This window comes from Ranitomeya variabilis, chromosome 6, assembly GCF_051348905.1.
Source record: "Ranitomeya variabilis isolate aRanVar5 chromosome 6, aRanVar5.hap1, whole genome shotgun sequence".
NCBI lineage: Eukaryota > Metazoa > Chordata > Amphibia > Anura > Dendrobatidae > Ranitomeya > Ranitomeya variabilis.
The window spans coordinates 369779792-369797793 of record NC_135237.1 but is presented as its reverse complement, the minus strand read 5'-3'; the positions used below and the strand labels follow the sequence as shown (position 1 = coordinate 369797793).

Here is an 18002-nt window from a genome sequence, read left to right as displayed (position 1 = left end):
CCATGAGTTAGTATGGCAGATAGCAGTCCCAAAGCAAGATGCGCCAATGGTTCTGGAAGCGTACCACGATGGAGCAGGGCACTTCGGATGGAGTAAGTTGGAAAGTCTGTTTCGTGGAAGGTTCTACTGGATTGGCATGAAGAAAGCCATCGAAAAGTGCAGAGAGTGTGGCCCATGTAGCCTATGCAGGAAGGACCGTGACAGCCAAAGCGCTCCACTGCAGCCCATCATCACCAAACGACCGCTCAAACTGGTCGCTCTAGATCATGTGAAGCTAACACCCAGCCGGTCAGGCTATGTCTATGCCCTAACCATCATAGATCACTACTCTAGATTCCTGGTAGTGGTGCCTGTCAAAGATCTGACAGCAAGGACAGCAGCTAAAGCCTTCCAGCAGTACTTCTGTAGACCACACGGGTACCCGGAAAAGGTACTGACTGATCAAGGACCAGCCTTTGAAGCGGAAGTGTTCCAGGAATTCTGCAACTTATACGGGTGTAAAAAGATCAGAACAACACCGTATCACCCCCAAACCAACGGGATGTGTGAAAAGATGAACCAAGTGGTAATCGACTTACTGAAGACCTTGCCTGTGGAGGAACGGAACTTATGGCCAACAAGGTTGCCCGACTTGGTAGACATGTACAACCACATCCCAGTGAATTCCACCAACTGTACCCCAGCATACCTGATGAGGGGAAGATCCAGCAACTTACCTGTTGATCTAGACATGGGGGTCCTAACCCCAGAAGATACCTCGCCAGATGCAGATTGGGATACAGAACGGCAGCAAAGGTACCGCAAAGTACAGGAATGCATGGAAAGAAGTCTAGCCCAAGCCAGACAAAAACAAGAAAGGGATTACAACCAGCATGCTCCTGCAGTTCCCTTGTCACCAGGTGAACAGGTACTCAAACGGAAAAAGGAGACTACACAAACTTGACGACCAATGGGAAGCAGAACCATATACTGTCCTGCCATCCGACTTTGACAATACAAAGGTCTGTCTCATCAGCAAAGATGGAGGAGAAACTTCGACAGCAATATCCAGGGACCACCTCAAAGTATGCCCTGACAAGTTGAGAGATAGAGGAACAGATCCAAGAACGTCTCCACCCGTGGAAGAGGAGAAGGTGATACACACTGTTCTTGGCGATTTTCCCCAGTCTTGGACTCAAATAAATCAGGCCATCGTGGTATCTGCTTTGACGCTTCGTCAGCCGAAACCGCCGGAACCAAATGTGATGCCATATCATCTGGAGCCAAAAGAGACTCTGCACCAACAGATTCCAATAGCCGACGCGGTCCCAGCCATAACTCAGCCACAGCAGATTCCAACAGAGGATGCCAGGTCAACAGATGAATCGGCAAGTCCTCCCTCTGCTGTCGGTGAATCTGCCATTCCCACAATTAGTAGCAGCAGTCCTGAGAGCTCCAGCATACCAGTGCTACCTAGACTCACTAGAAGTGTAGCCAGAAGACAGTGCACTACACCAGCGATAGCAAGCACAGCGGGCCCTGTTAGGTCACTAGCAACCCCTGCACTGCGGAGGTTTACACGTAGCACCAAGAATCAAACCCCAATTCGCTACAAAACTTGGAAATATTAAAGGTTGCTGCTGTTTATTTGAAAATGTTTGTATATACATGTTTCTTACAGGTTTAAAATGGACAATGGAGTAATGGACAGTGAATTGCTCCAAAACTTTCATTATACTTTTAAAGGGATCCCTTTGTTTACCCGGGATCCTTGCTGTTTCCAGTTTGCACTCACTGAACTGGGAGTCATGAACTGTGTATGACCGAGACTTTCGCAACGTTCAAGTGTCCTCACCTCCCATAAAGGGAAGAACTACTTTTGCATAAGTTGTTCATAGCATTTTAAAATTGTATGTCTTTTGCTAATATGTATTGTTGTTCTTTTCCCAGTCCCGGAGTACTGGATTTAACAGGTGGGGGAGTGCGGCGCCCCAGTGTCCTGGTCGTCGCAGTGATGTCATTATCCTTTCAGGGGAGAAGTGATGTCATATCTGAAGGCAATGAAAGACAACCACATTCAGGTATCACACACATACAACATGTTCACACTCCAGACCAGAAGGGGGAGCTCTAAGCCTGTTTAGGGTGAACTCCCCTATTTAACATCCTGATCTGGAGGGAAAAGGGGTTCAGAGTTCAGTTCCTGTCAGGCAGAGAGGAGAGGAGCTCTGCTGGCATGAAATGCTGCAACTCCTGGGAAAAGACACTGAAAGGTGAACATACTGCAGAGAGTGTGCAGGAAAGCAAAGCACAGGAGAGGAATACCAGAGGGAGATCAGCCAGGAACAAGCTGCTCCTTTCTGAGGCGCAGAAGCCGGTAGCCAGAAACACCGAGGGAGTAACTGTCTCCAAGCCTTGCTCCAGAGACCGGCAGGACAGTCAATTCCAAGTTGGCTGCCTGACCTTAATACCTAAGAAGACACAGTGGCAACGTGTGGAGGCCGGCGCGTCTCTAGGGTCCCTATAAAAGGCCTCAGGCCATCAGTCATACGGGTTTGTCCTATCCATACCATCTGGGGGACAGAGAGGAAGAAATAACATCTAGAACATCTATAAGAGTTGTGAGGACCTTACCGGGAAGCTCAGCAGGGAGGTACTACAACACACAGGCGCTAGTAGGAAGGCTACTGATTTCCACCTGGATAAGGGGACTCTGAATTTGCCTTCAGACCGGCCAGACTCTGCCTGCCCTGTCATCTGGCGCTCCGGGCTGAGGATACCATCTGAAGTCTTCAGTAAACAAGGTAACAGACTGCAAACCTGTCTCCTCGTTCTTTATTGCACCTTGCCCATATATAAACTCTTTTACTGGACACCCCTGAGGGCCACGGACCGGGTCAGCCACCGTGACATTCCCCGAACCGTAGGACCCGGTGCCGAGTACCCCATTGCCCTACTCTGGGGGCGAGCCATAAGCCTCAAATACAGCCATGATAAGGCCAAAAAAAGTATTCGTGGCCAACTCTTCAAAATGTCTTATAATTGTTTTTTGGCAACATACCGTACATGTCAGCATGGAATCAAAGATACATAAGAGGGAACAATACATGAGGGGCCCCCTTAACCCTTTAGTGAAGGAGCCAATTTGCAGTTTAGTGACAGGCCAATTTTTACAATTCTGATCACTGTCACTTTATGAGGTTATAACTCTAGAATGCTTTAACCGATCCCGCTGATTATGAGACTGTTTTTTCATGGCATAATGTATTTCATGATAGTGGTAAAATTTCTTCTATATTACTTGCATTTATTTATGGAAAAAAAGGAAATATGGTGAAAATGTTTTAAATTTTGCAATTTTCAAATTTTGAATTTTTATGCCCTTAAATCACACATATGTCACACAAAATAGTTAATAAATAACATTTCCCACATGTCTACTTTACATAAGCACAATCTTGGAAACATAATTTTTTTTTGTTAGGAAGTTATAAGGGTTAAAAGTTGACCAGCGATTTCTCATTTGTACAACAAAATTTACAAAACCATTTTTTTAGGGACCATCTCACATTTAAAGTCACTTTGAGGGGTGTACAAGACAGAAAATACCCAAAAGTGACACCATTCTAAAAACTACACCCCTCATGATGCTCAAAACCACATTCGCAAAGTTTATTAACCCTTTACGTGCTTCACAGGAACTGAAGCAATGTGGAAGGGAAAAATTAACATTTAACTTTTATTTTTACAAACATTTTATTTCAGAAACAATTTTTTTTATTTTTACAAGTGTAAAAAGAGAAAATGAACCACAAAATTTGTTTTGCAATTTCTCCTGAATACGCCAATACCCCATATGTGGGGGTAAACCACTGTTTGGGCACACGGCAGAGCTCAGAAGGGAAGGAGCGCCGTTTGACTTTTTCAATGCAGAATAGGCTGGAATTGATATCGGATGCCATGTCGCGTTTGGAGAGCCCCTGATGTGCCTAAACAGTGGAAACCCCCCACAAGTGATACCATTTTGGAAACTAAACCCGTTAAGGAACTTATCTAGATGTGTGGTGAGCACTTTGAACCCCCAAGTGCTTCACAGAAGTTTATAATGCAGAGCCATAAAAATAAAAAATCTTTTTATTTTCCTCAAAAATGATTTTTTTAGCCCACAATTTTTTATTTTCACAAGGGTAACAGGAGAAATTGGACCCCAAAAGCTGTCTACTTTGCCCTGTGTATGTCGATACCCCATATGTGGGGAGACCACTGTTTGGGGGCTCGGAAGGGAAGTAGTGATGTTTTAAAATGCAGACTTTGATGGAATGGTCTGCGGGCATCTTGTTGCATTTGTAGAGCCTCTGATGTACCTAAACAGTGGATACTCCCCACAAGTGACCTTATTTTGGAAACTAGACCCCCAAGGAGGTTATCTATATGTGTGGTGAGCACTATTAACAACCAAGTGCTTCACAGAAGTTTATAGTGCAGAGCCGTGAAAATAAAAAAATCATTTTTTTCCACAAAAATAATCTTTTCACCTCCAAATTTTTACTTTTACAAGGGTAACAGGAGAAATTGGACCATGAAAGTTGTTGTGCAATTTGTCCGGAGTGGGCTGATACCCCATATGTGGGGGGACCACTGTTTGGGTGCATGGCAGAGCTCGGAAGGGAAGGAGTGCCGTTTTGGAATGCAGACTTTGATAGAATGATCTGCGGGCGTCATGTTGCATTTTCATTGCCCCTGATGTGCCTAAACAGTAGAAACTCCCCACAAGTAACCACGTTTTGGAAACTAGACCCCCAAGGAACTTATCTAGATGTGTGGTGAGCACTTTGAACGCCCAAGTGCGTCACAAAAGTTTATAATGAAGAGCTGTGAATTTATATATTAAAAAAAATTCTACAAAAATTATATTTTAGCCCCCAATTTTTTATTTTCCCAAGGATAAAATTTGAAATTGGATTGCAAAAGTTGTTGTCCAATTTGTCCTTAGTATATGTGGGAGAAAACTACTGTTTGGGCACACGTCGGGGCTCGGAAGTAAAGTAGTGATGTTTTGGAATGCAGACTTTGGTGGAATGTCTGCAGGCATCATGTTGCGTTTGCAGAGCCCTTGATGTGCCTAAACAGTAGAAACCCAGCAAGTGACCCCATTTTGGAAACTAGATCCCCCCAAGATGCTTATCTAGATGTGTGGTGAGCACTTTGAATGCCCAAGTTCTTCACAGTGGTTTATAACGCAGAGCTGTGAAAATAAAACTTTTTTCCACAAAAATGATTTTTAGCCCCCCAATTTTTTTTTCCCAAGGGTAACAGGAGAAACTGGACTCCAAAAGTTGTTGTCCAATTTATTCTGAGAGCCCTGTTGCCCCATATGTGGGCGCATGGCAGAGCTCAGAAAGGAGGGAGCACCATTTGACTTTTTGAACTCAAAATTGGCCGGAATCAATGGTGTCACCATGTCACCTTTGGAGACCCCTTGATGTACCTAAACAGTGGAAACCCCCCAATTTGTAACTCCAACCCTAACCCCAACACAACCCTAACCCTAATTCCAACCCTAGCCATAATCCTAATCACAACCCTAACCCCAACACACCCCTAACCCTAATCCCAACCCTAACCATAACCCTAATCACAATCCTAACCCCAACACACCCCTAACCATAACCCTAATCACAACCCTGACCCCAACACACCCCTAACCCTAATCCCAACCCTAACCACAAACCTAACCCTAATTCCAACCCTAATCCCAATACACCTCTAACCCTAATCCCAACCCTAACCATAACCCTAATCCCAAACCTAACCCTAATCCCAAACCTATCCCTAATCCCAACCCTAACCCTAATCTCAACCCTAAGCCTAATCCAAAATTAACCCTAATCCCAAACCTAATCCCATCCCTAACCCTAATCTCAAGCCTAACCCTAATCCAAACCCTAATCCCAACCCTTTAGCCCCAACCCTAACCCTAACTTTAGCCCCAACCCTCACCCTAACTTTAGCCCAACTCACTTTAGCCCAACTCTAACCCTAATTGGTAAATGGAAATCAATACATTTTCTTTATTTTATTATTTTTTCCTAACTAAGGGGATGATAAAGGGGGGGTATTTACTATTTTTTTATTTTGATCACTGTGATAGGGTCTATCACAGTGACCAAAATTAACCAATAGGAAAAATCTTCCTATTATTGCTGGGTACCGGCCGGCAGATCTCGTCAGGCGCCCATGGGGGGAAGCAGGAGGGCCGAGGAGCATCGGGAGACACTGGTAAGTATTGGGGGTGATCGGGGACACTATTTCTCTGTCTTGTGATGTGCGATCACATCGGAGGACAGAGAAATTAAATGGCACATCAGACTTTTTTTTGGCGGTCGCCGGTATACCGGCGATCGCAACCCGGGGGTCAGTAAAAACCGAATTATAAATATGTATGTTCTGGCAAAACTCATGAAAAATCAAATTTGAATCCTGAAAAAGAAAACATAACCTCTAAATTGGCTTCTGGTATTGATATTTTTATAATTGTGCACCAGTGGGTTTTCTTTCAATTGGCTTTGTTTTGTTTTTTTATCTTGCAAACAGCCTAAATGCTCCCATACACAATTATACTAATGTCAGTAAAATGCAAAAATGTAGTCAGTGTCTGTTGTCGCCTGTGCTTCAGTTTATATCACACATAATATACTACAGTATTACTTTGGATAACAGAATTCTTTAATGGTGCTAAAACATGAGTAAGGGCTTATTCAGATATCCGTGTAAATCAGTCCTAGCCCATCCGCAATCCACAGACTGGCTGCAGGTTTCCTAACCAGAGCATAGCAGCTTTATATATTTCTGAGGCTGTCACACTTGGGTTGGAAGAGCTGCAGCCAGTCACCAGTCCATGTATTGTATATGCTTAGTCCAATTTATATATGGGTTCAGTGATGGTCAATGGAGCAGATCTGTATTCTTTCAGCTGGGGCTGTGGTCCCCTAAGCTGGCATCCTATAGAATGTGAAATCTTTGTCCCTCATATTGGAGCCATGATCTGGCATCTATCCTGTAGAGTGTTCCTGGCTGTGGTTTTGTAGAGTCTCTGGTTCTTTGGATTTCTGAATCTCTTTGATTACTTGTTACAGAGGGATATCCCCTTTAATTAGTTCACAACTAATTAAAAGCCATCATTCACAGGGCATGGGGAAGGTGTGCTGAGGTTAACTTGCATTGTTTGAGTATTTATAGTTTACCCTTCACTGTTGGCAAGTCAACAAACTGCATGGTGTGGTATATTGTGTAATCAACATATTAGCAAACATCATTGTTCAGTGACCTTGCGTCCCTGTTTTGCAAAGATAATGGTACAATAAACTGTAGGAGCTGACATAAGAGGTAAATAACAACCATTCATCAATTTACAATATCAATTTAACCTACAAGAAGAGTCAACATAAAGAAAACAGTCAATGCCTCCTGGATTACTGAATTTAAGTCTGGATGATTACGATTAAATGCTGTCATCACAGTACCCATTAAAAATAGTTTTTCTTCGGTATATAGAAATGCCTTTTTTCCTGTACAACCAGCAGGTCATGTTTTACATTTGTTAATGCTTCCCAATCCACACAATGACCGCCAGGTGCATTTGTATCTAAAATGCTTTTATGTTTCAAAGTGAATCTACTTTAAAGGTCTGGCCAGTGACCATAGGAAGAAACTAAACTACTGCGGTTCTTCCCTGAACTGCTGCAGGGAAATTACAAGTTTCTTCCATAGCAAGAGACTTGTCAGTCATTCATAGCAGCACAAGGAAATGCTGGGGATCGTAGCCAGAGACTAAACTAATCCGGCTCCTCACCCGGCCGGCTTTTCCCAGTACTGCTCTAGGTGACTGTCAGGTCTCTCACGATCAATTTTTAGAGTATATTTTAAAGATAAAAATATACTTGACTGCAATCATACAGCCAGGCTCAAATTCATGTTGCCCATGGTTTTGGACGCATGAATCAGATGACAGGTTCTAATTTTTTTTTTTTCTAAAGCATGATAGTAACGATGATGTTAAAGGGAATCTAACAAACATCCATCCTCAGGTGTTGAACACAGCATATTCATTTACACTATTGATAAACCCCTAGGGGAGAGCAAGTTATTTAGCATGTTGGTTCTTTGCACAGATAGTTATTTAGTCTCATTTATAATTATATGTCAAGGTGTCAGGGTGAAGGTTGAAACAGACTTCTTTTACAAGGCTCCTATCCACAGGGGGATTCAAGGATTTCTTATACTAAACTCTGCAGATGATACTAGATCACCACGGATAGGCTTACCAAGAGGTATTCTTATTTTTCTAGCTGTATAGCATTTGTTTACCAAACTTTTTAATTACACAGTATACAAGGTGAAATGCTATAGTCTAATCTCCCATTGGGATGCTGCATTTCATCATAATTTCCATTTTCTTTATATAGTTTGTTTAAAAAATACAACAATAATTGCAGATGGATTTCAAATGAAAATAATTCAAAGAGGTTTTGAATGTGAGAACTGTAAATTGTTCTTTATTTTTTCAGCATGTAAAGTATTAGGGCTTGGCAGCTGCCATGTGAACAGCTCTTTTTACAGAAATAGATGAAGTAAATGGCTAAATTTTCAGTGCACAGGAGGAAAGTTTTCTTTGTAGAATGTGGTGAAAAACACATTTGCCCCGTTCATCAATATGAAGCATGCTGCAGCACTAACAGCCATACTTGAAAGTTTGAGAGTCCTTCATATTTCTATATATATTTGACTTAAATGGAATCTGTCAGAAGATTTTTGCTATGTATTCTGGGGACATCATGAGGTAGGGGTTAAAGCACAAAATTCATCGATGTGTCAATTATCAAGTTGTGTGCTGATGTTTAGTTACAATGAACGTTTTATCACCTGGTGATTATCACTGCTGGGACTGCATGGCACATGCTTGCTAGACCAACCATGCCCCCTCCTATGATAAGCAACTCACTGCCACGATACCATGTAAATGTAGGCCTAATGAAATGTATGTTCAGTAAATGCAGTCAATATTTGGTCGGGCTCCTTTTGCATCAATTACTGCGTCAATGCGGCATGTGTGCATATACCAGCAGATGACATGGCAGGAATCTGACACTTGTAGCCCATATCCTGGATATGTCTGTGTGTGGTGGCTCTTGAATCATTGACTTTGGTGAAACACATGTTGGGCACAGTGAGAGAGCAGGTAAGCAGCATCATCCCACAATTCCAATTTACTTGGTGCCTGTGCCATTCCTTCTAGCACTAACCACTTTGGCACTTTGGCACTTTTCACTTTGTATCTTGATATGCATTCTCTTGGACTGCCACATGGATCTGATAATTAATTGAACACCACTTAACCCCTTTCTGACATCTGACTTACTATCCCGTCGAGGTGGTATAGTACGTCATCACCGATCTGCTTCGCTCATGGGGGGAGCGTGGCCGATCGGGGCCAGGTGTCAGATGCCTATCGCAGCTGACATCCGGCACTATGTGCCAGGAGCTGTCACAGACCGCACCATGGCACATTAACCCCCGGTACACTGCGATTAAAGATGATCGCAGCATTCCGGCGGCACAGGGAAGCATCGCGCAGGGAGGGGGCTCCCTGTGTGCTTCCCTGAGGCTCTCGGAGCAACGCGATGTGATTGCGTTGCTCCGAGGGTCTCCTACCTCCTCCTCCCTGCAGGCCCGGATCCAAAATGGCCACGGGTGGCCTTCTGGGTCCTGCAGGGAGGTGCCTTTCAAGCGCCTGCTCAGAGCAGGCGCCAGGAAGCCTCCCAGCAGTGCCTGTCAGATCGCTGCCCGGGGCAAGGTAAAATGTAAAAAAAAAAAATTCCTACATAAAGAAAAAAATATATTGTTCCATTAAATACATTTTTTTATCTAAATTAAAAAAAAACAATAAAAGTACACATATTTAGTATCGCCATATCCGTAACGACCCGACCTATAAAACTGTCCCACTAGTTAACCCCTTCAGTGAACACCGTAAAAAAAAAACGACGCTTTATTATCATACCGCCAAACAAAGTGGAATAACACGCAATTAAGAAGACAGATATAAATAACCATGGTACCGCTGAAAACGTCATCTTGTCCCGCAAAAAACTAGCCACCATACAGCATCATCAACTAAAAAATAAAAAAGTTATAGTCCTCAGAATAAAGAGATGCAAAAATAATTATTTTTTATATAAAATAGTTTTTATCGTATAAAAGCGCCAAAACATAAAAAAAGATATAAATGAGGTATCGCTGTAATCGTTCTGACCCGAAGAATAAAACTGCTTATCAATTTTACCAAAAGTGGAACAGTATAAGCGCCCCCCCGAAAGAAACTCATAAATTGCTGGTTTTTGTTCATTCTACCTCACAAAAATTGGAATAAAAAGTGATCAAAAAATGACACGTGCCCGAAAATGGTACCAATAAAAACGTCAACTCGTCCCGCAAACAGCAACACCTCACATGACTCTGTGGACCAAAATATGGAAAAATTATAGCTCTCAAAAACTATTTTTTGCAATAAAAAGCGTCTTTTAGTGTGTGACGGCTGCCAATCATAAAAATACATTAAAAAACCCGCTTTAAAAGTAAATCAAACCCCCCTTCATCACCCCCTTAGTTAGGGAAAAATAATAAAATTAAAAAAAATGTATTTATTTCCATTTTCCCATTAGGGTTAGGGTTAGGGTTGGTGGCTAAAGTTAGGGTTAGGGTTGGGACTAAAGTTAGGGTTGGGGCTAAATTTAGGGTTAGGGTTGGGGCTAGAGTTAGGGTTAGGGTTGGGGCTAAGGTTAGGGTTGGGGCTAAAGTTATTGTTTGGATTACTTTTACGGTTGGGATTAGGGTTGGGATTAGGGTTAGGGGTGTGGTTAGGGTTATGGTTGGGATTAGGGTTAGGGGTGTGTTTGGGTTAGGGTTTCAGTTAGAATTGGGGGGTTTCCACTGTTTAGGCACATCAGGGGCTCTCCAAACGTGACATTGCGTCCGATCTCAATTCCAGCCAATTCTGCATTGAAAAAGTAAAACAGTGCTCCTTCCATTCCAAGCTCTCCTGTGCGCTCAAACAGTGGTTTACCCCCACATATGGGGTATCATTGTACTCAGGACAAATTGCACAACAACTTTTGAGGTCCAGTTTCTTCTGTTACCCTTGGGAAAATAAAAAAAATTGGGGGGCGAAAATATCATTTTTGTGAAAAAATATGATTTTTTATTTTTACGGCTCTACATTATAAACTTCTGTGAAGCACTTGGTGGGTCAAAGTGCTCACCACACATCTAGAAGAGTTCCTCAGGGGGTCTACTTTCCAAAATGGTGTCACTTGTGTGGGGTTTCAATGTTTAGGCACATTAGGGGCTCTCCAAACGCGATATGGCATCCCATCTCAATTCCAGTCAATTTTGCATTGAAAAGTCAAATGGCACTCCTTCCATTCCAAGCTCTGCCATGCGCCCAAACAGTGGTTTGCCCCCACATATGGGGTATCGGCATACTCAGGACAAATTGGACAACAACTTTTGGGGTCCAATTTCCCCTGTTACCCTTGGTAAAATAAAACAAATTGGAGCTGAAGTAAATTTTTTTGTGAAAAAAGTTAAATGTTCATTTTTTTAAACATTCCAAAAATTCCTGTGAAACACCTGAAGGGTTAATAAACTTCTTGAATGTGGTTTTGAGTACCTTGAGATGAGCAGTTTTTAGAATGGTGTCACACTTGGGTATTTTCTATCATATAGACCCTTCAAAGTGACTTCAAATGTGATGTGTCCCTAAAAAAAATGGTGTTGTAAAAATGAGAAATTGCTGGTCAACTTTTAACCCTTATAACTCCCTAACAAAAAAAAACTTTGGTTCCAAAATTGTGCCGATGTAAAGTAGACATGTGGGAAATGTTACTTATTAAGTCTGTCAAAAGATAAATAGTAGACAGCACCACCGACTTTACTGGATCAAAGCACCTAACACGTGTGCTCATTGAAGCTTAGCCTCCGGATCTCGGGTGCACCTCTGAAAAAACATTGAAATGCAGTCCATATGACAAAGAAGAGAAGGCAGCACTCACCGATCCTTAAAATGGTTTGTCCTTTATTCTGTCACATAATAAAACCTTCATGGCTCGGGGGTGTGTGATGATAGGAGTGCGCAGGCTCTGATGACGGTCATTTCGCGCTGGTATAGAGCTTCTACGGGTCAGTGGTTAGAAGGATGTGACGTGACCCCTCAAAGTGACTTCAAATGTGATGTGGTCCCTAAAAAAAATTTGGTGTAAAAATGAGAAATTGCTGGTCAACTTTTAACCCTTATAACTCCCTAACAAAAAAAAGGTTGGTTCCAAAATTGTGCTGTTGTAAAGTAGACATGTGGGAAATGTTACTTATTAAGTATTTTGTGTAACATAGCTCTGTAATTTAAGGGCATAAAAATTCAACGTTGGAAAATTGCGAAATTTTCAAAATTTTCGCAAAATTTCCTTTTTTTTCACAATTAAACACAGGTAATATCAAAGAAATTTTTACCACTATCATGAAGTATAATATGTCACGAGAAAACATTGTCAAAATCATCAGGATCCGTTGAAGCGTTCCAGAGTTATAACCTCATAGAAGGACAGTGGTCAGAATTGTAAAAATTGGCCCGGTCATTAACGTGCAAACCACCCTTGGGTGTAAAGGGGTTAAGGCATTATTTTACTTATTATAACAGCCTCCTTACACTTTAGCACTGTTCCATCTATTACATTGATTTGTGCATTCCATTCACTTTACCATCCTATTCATATGGTGCATTGTACCCCCTGCCCTCTTTTATCGGTGCTTAGTTATTATCTATGAATTAATCATTGATGAATTATTATCCACCCATTTTGATTATTTAAAAATCCTCATTTAATAACTTGTTTCCAATAAAATTTGGGAGTTAAATACTTTTGTATGTCATGATCTTATGATGCTGCAGCACACTGCTTTATTATTTTTATTATATTGTACCCCTCCTGTGCTTGTTTTCTTCCTGTTAAGTCTTCAATTCATTATCATGTCTATGTGGGTTTTTTTTATTATTCTAATAAGTATTTAAATATTATCTATAGTCGTGTTTCAGATTTATAGGTTTCATATTCCGAATGGTTACACGACAACAATTATGTGTTTATATTAATATATTGTACATGTATTTTAGTTAGCGGTTCAGTATTTTGTAGGTGGTGTCTGCTCCTTTTGTTTTTTTGGGGGGAATTTCGTCCATTTCTACACAATCTGTTTAAGGGCTCACACTCATCTGCAATTAAAACATTGGTAAAATGTCAATACAGAAAAGTAAGACGAGTGTCATGCGAGTACAATTCGATTTTTCTCATATATAGCTTTCTTATAAAATGCGTATGCAGTGCGGTTTTATATCTCTGCTACTATTACTCTATCTTTTACAGGATCATTTACAGTGTTCTATACTACAGAATGTTAATGTATCCATAAAAATCGGACGGCATGTGCTGTCCGTTTTTATTCTCGCCCTCATTGACTTGAATTGATGAGTCTCATCCGATATACGCTGCCACATGCATCATGCTGAAACTTTTTTTTTTCTCATCCAGATTCAAGCTGAGAAAAAAAATCGCAGATGACGACTAAATAGGTGAATAACTTAATTTAACATACTTTTGCTGTTCACAGACGTGATATTGGATCATTTTATAAAATTTGTGCAGAAATGTGAACAATTCTGAATGGTTCACAAACATTCAAGTACTACTGTATATAATCCACCCATAATAATGTGACCCAGTGTTTGGGGTTTTTTTGGTTGGTGTTCTACTGGCAGTTTATGTCCTACTTTTGTAGGTTATTACTTTGTTTCTTTTTATGTTTCTAGGAATCAATCGAAAATGTAAGCAAAATATACATGTATTTTTTGAAATTTGTACATACATGTATTTGAAATGTGTACACACACATTCTTTGTATATGTATATACATGTATATACAAAGTAAGAATGCTTTAAAAAATAAAAGTGCTAATAGTTTATTGTTATAAATTAAAGGGAACCTGTCACCCCCCCCAAGCATTTTTAACTAAAAGAGCCACCTTGTGCAGCACTAATGCATTCTGTCAAGGTGGCTCTTTTAGTTCAGGTCCCTGCAAACGCTGAAATAGTCGCTTTTATAATTTGTACCTGATTCCTCAAATTAGACCTGGGGGCATGTCTTTTCCCCTGGACAGAAACGCCTCCCAGCCATCACTCAATACTCTGCACGCCGGGCTCCGCCTCCTCTGCCTTCATTAACGTCCCACTGGGGCTCCCGGACTTACCGCTTTGTCAGTGACCACCGTGGTGCATCCCTCGCTTCCCAGATGACCTTCCACGGTCGGAGCAGGAGCCACAACAGCGACCACTTTGAGGAAGTCAACACGCAGCAGTCGCCCGTGTGTTCTGCTGCGGCCCCGTCGCCTGCACTGTAAGTTCGAAGGGCAGCGCAGGCTCCCTTTAACAAAATCAATATTTGTATATTACCAATATGGAAACCATAAAGCTGGTTTAACCCCTTCCCGACCCATGACGCCACGTAGGCGTCATGAAAACCCGTGCCAATCCGACCCATGACGCCTATGTGGCGTCATGGAATGATCGCGTCGCTGCAGAGCGGGTGAAAGGGTTAACTCCGATTTCACCCGTTCTGCAGGGACAGGGGGAGTGGTACTTCAGCCCAGGGGGGGTGGCTTCACCCCCCCGTGGCTACGATCGCTCTGATTGGCTGTTGAAAGTGAAACTGCCAATCAGAGCGATTTGTAATATTTCACCTAAAAAACTGGTGAAATATTACAATCCAGCCACGGCCGATGCTGCAATACCATCGGCCATGGCTGGAAAACCTGAAGTGACCCCCCCACCCCACCGATCGCCCCCCCAGTGCTCCGTTATGGGGTCCGGTCCCCTCCGTCCTGTGCTCCACTCCCCCATCCTCCTGCCCGCTCCCCCCTGCTCCTATGTCACCCCCCCGTGCTCCGACGCCCCCCCTGTGCCCCGATCTCCCCCCCCCCTTATACTTACCGAGGCTCCCGGTCCCCGTCCGCCTCCATCATGGGCGCCGCCATCTTCCAAAATGGCGGCCGGCAGATTCATTACAAGTACATTTTGATCGCTGTGGTAGGTTCTATCACAGCGATCAAAATAAAAAAAATAATAAATAAACCCCCCCCTTTATCACCCCCATAGGTAGGGACAATCATAAAATAAAGAAAATATTTTTTTTTCTTTTTCCATTAGGGTTAGGGTTAGAACTAGGGTTAGAACTAGGGGTAGGGTTAGGGGTAGGGTTAGGGTTACAGGTAGGGTTAGGGTTAGGGGTAGGGTTAGGGTTATGGCATGTGCACACAGTGCGGATTTGGCTGCGGATCTGCAGCGGATTGGCCGCGGATCCGCAGCGGATTGGCCGCGGATCCGCAGCGGATTGGCTGCTGCGAATTCGTAGCAGTTTTCCATCAGGTTTACAGTACCATGTACACCTATGGAAAACCAAATCCGCTGTGCCCATGGTGCGGAAAATTCCGTGCAGAAACGCTGCATTGTATTTTCCGCAGCATGTCAATTCTTTGTGCGGATTCCGCAGCGTTTTACACCTGTTCCTCAATAGGAATCCGCAGGTGAAATCCGCACAAAAAAAGACTGGAAATCTGCTGTAAATCCGCAGGTAAAACGCAGTGCCTTTTACCTGCAGATTTTTAAAAAATCATGCGGAAAAATCTCACACGAATCCGCAACGTGGGCACATAGCCTTAGGGTTAGGGTTGGAATTAGAGTTAGGGTTGGAATTAGGGCTAGGGTTGGAAATAGGGTTAAGATTAGGCTTGTGGTTAGGGTTACGGATAGGGTTAGGGGTGCGTTGGGGTTACAGTTGTGGTTAGGGTTGGGATTAGGGTTAGGGTTGGGATTAGGGTTAGGATTAGGGTTGGAATTAGGGTTACGGGTGTGTTGCGGTTAGGGTTGTGGTTAGGGGTGTGTTGGGGTTAGGGTTGTGATTAGGGTTATGGCTACAGTTGGGATTAGGATTAGGGGTGTGTTGGGGTTAGTGTTGAAGTTAGAATTGAGGGGTTTCCACTGTTTAGGCACATCAGGGGTCTCCAAACGCAACATGGCGCCATCATTGATTCCAGCCAATCTTGCGTTCAAAAAGTCAAATGGTGCTCCCTCCCTTCCAAGCCCCGACGTGCGCCCAAACAGTGGTTTACCCCCACATTTGGGGTACCAGCGTACTCAGGACAAACTGGGCAACAACTGTTGGGGTCCAATTTCTCCTGTTACCCTTGCAAAAATAAAAAATTACTTGCTAAAACATAATTTTTGAGGAAAGAACAATTATTTTTTATTTTCACGGCTCTGCGTTATAAACTTCTGTGAAGCACTTGGAGGTTGAAAGTGGTCACCACACATCTAGATAAGTTCCATGGGGGTCTAGTTTCCAAAATGGGGTCACTTGTGGGGTGTTTCTACTGTTTAGGCACATCAGGGGCTCTGCAAATGCAACGTGATGCCCGCAGACCATTCCATCAAAGTCTGCATTTCAAATGTCACTACTTCCCTTCCGAGCCCTGACGTGTGCCCAAACAGTGGTTTACCCCCACATATGGGGTACCAGCACACTCACAACAAACTGGGCAACAAATATTGGGGCCCAATTTCTCCTGTTACCCTTGTGAAAATAAAAAATTGCTTGCTAAAATATCTTTTTTGAGGAAAGAAAAATGATTTTTTATTTTCACGGCTCTGCGTTGTAAACTTCTGTGAAGCACTTGGGGGTTGAACGTGCTCACCACACATCTAGATAAGTTCCTTCGGGGGTCTAGTTTCCAAAATGGGGTCACTTGTGGGGTGTTTCTACTGTTTAGGCACATCAGGGGCTCTGCAAATGCAACGTGATGCCCGCAGACCATTCCATCAAAGTCTGCATTTCAAATGTCACTACTTCCCTTCCGAGCCCTGACGTGTGCCCAAACAGTGGTTTACCCCCACATATGGGGTACCAGCACACTCACAACAAACTGGGCAACAAATATTGGGGCCCAATTTCTCCTGTTACCCTTGTGAAAATAAAAAATTGCTTGCTAAAACATCTTTTTTGAGGAAAGAAAAATGATTTTTTATTTTCACTGCTCTGCGTTGTAAACTTCTGTGAAGCACTTGGGGGTTGAACGTGCTCCCCACACATCTAGATAAGTTCCTTGGGGGGTCTAGTTTCCAAAATGGGGTCACGTGTGGGGGGTTTCTACTGTTTAGGCATATCAGGGGCTCTGCAAACGTAACATGATGCCCGCAGACCATTCCATCAAAGTCTGCATTCCAAAACGTCACTACTTCCCTTCCGAGCCCCGGCATGTGCCCAAACAGTGGTTTACCCCCATATATGGGGTATCAGCGTACTCAGGAGAAACTGGACAACAACTTTTGGGTCCAATTTCTCCTGTTACTCTTGCAAAAATAAAAAATTCTGGGCTAAAAAAATATTTTTGAGGAAAGGAAACACATTTATTATTTTCACGGCTCTGAGTTATAAACTTCTGTGAAGCACTTGGGGGTTCAAAGTGCTCACCACACATCTAGATAAGTTCCCTTGGGGGTCTAGTTTCCAAAATGGAGTCACTTGTGGGGAGTTCTTACTGTTTAGGCACATCAGGGGCTCTGCAAAAGCAACCTGACGCCCGCAGAGCATTCCATCAAAGTCTGCATTTCAAAACGTCACTACTTCCCTTCCGAACCCCGACGTGTGCCAAAACAGTGGTTTACCCCCACATATGGGGTATCAGCATACTCAGGAGAAACTGGACAACAACTTTTGGGGTCCAATTTCTCCTGTTACCCTTGGGAAAATAAAAAATTGTGGGCTAAAAAATCATTTTTGAGAAAAGAAAAATTATTTTTTATTTTCATGGCTCTGCGTTATAAACTTCTGTGAAGCACTTGGGGGTTCAAAGTGCTCACCAC

General features: G+C 42.8%; 2 protein-coding genes across 6 annotated transcripts in view; one reads left to right on the top strand and one right to left on the bottom strand.

The window, feature by feature from the left end:
- Positions 1-18002, top strand: part of KCNG2 (potassium voltage-gated channel modifier subfamily G member 2) — a 423062-nt gene that overhangs the window by 46726 nt on the left and 358334 nt on the right. For 3 of the 5 annotated variants that reach the window (XM_077270044.1, XM_077270041.1, XM_077270039.1), the window contains exon 2: positions 13620-13660. The exons of the other annotated variants lie outside the window; for them this stretch is intronic. The gene's annotated coding sequence lies outside the window, so the exon portion shown is untranslated. The remainder of the gene's footprint in view (positions 1-13619; positions 13661-18002) is intronic. 5 annotated transcript variants of the gene reach the window in all.
- Positions 1-18002, bottom strand: part of LOC143782527 (uncharacterized) — a 504307-nt gene that overhangs the window by 377854 nt on the left and 108451 nt on the right. The window lies entirely within an intron of this gene.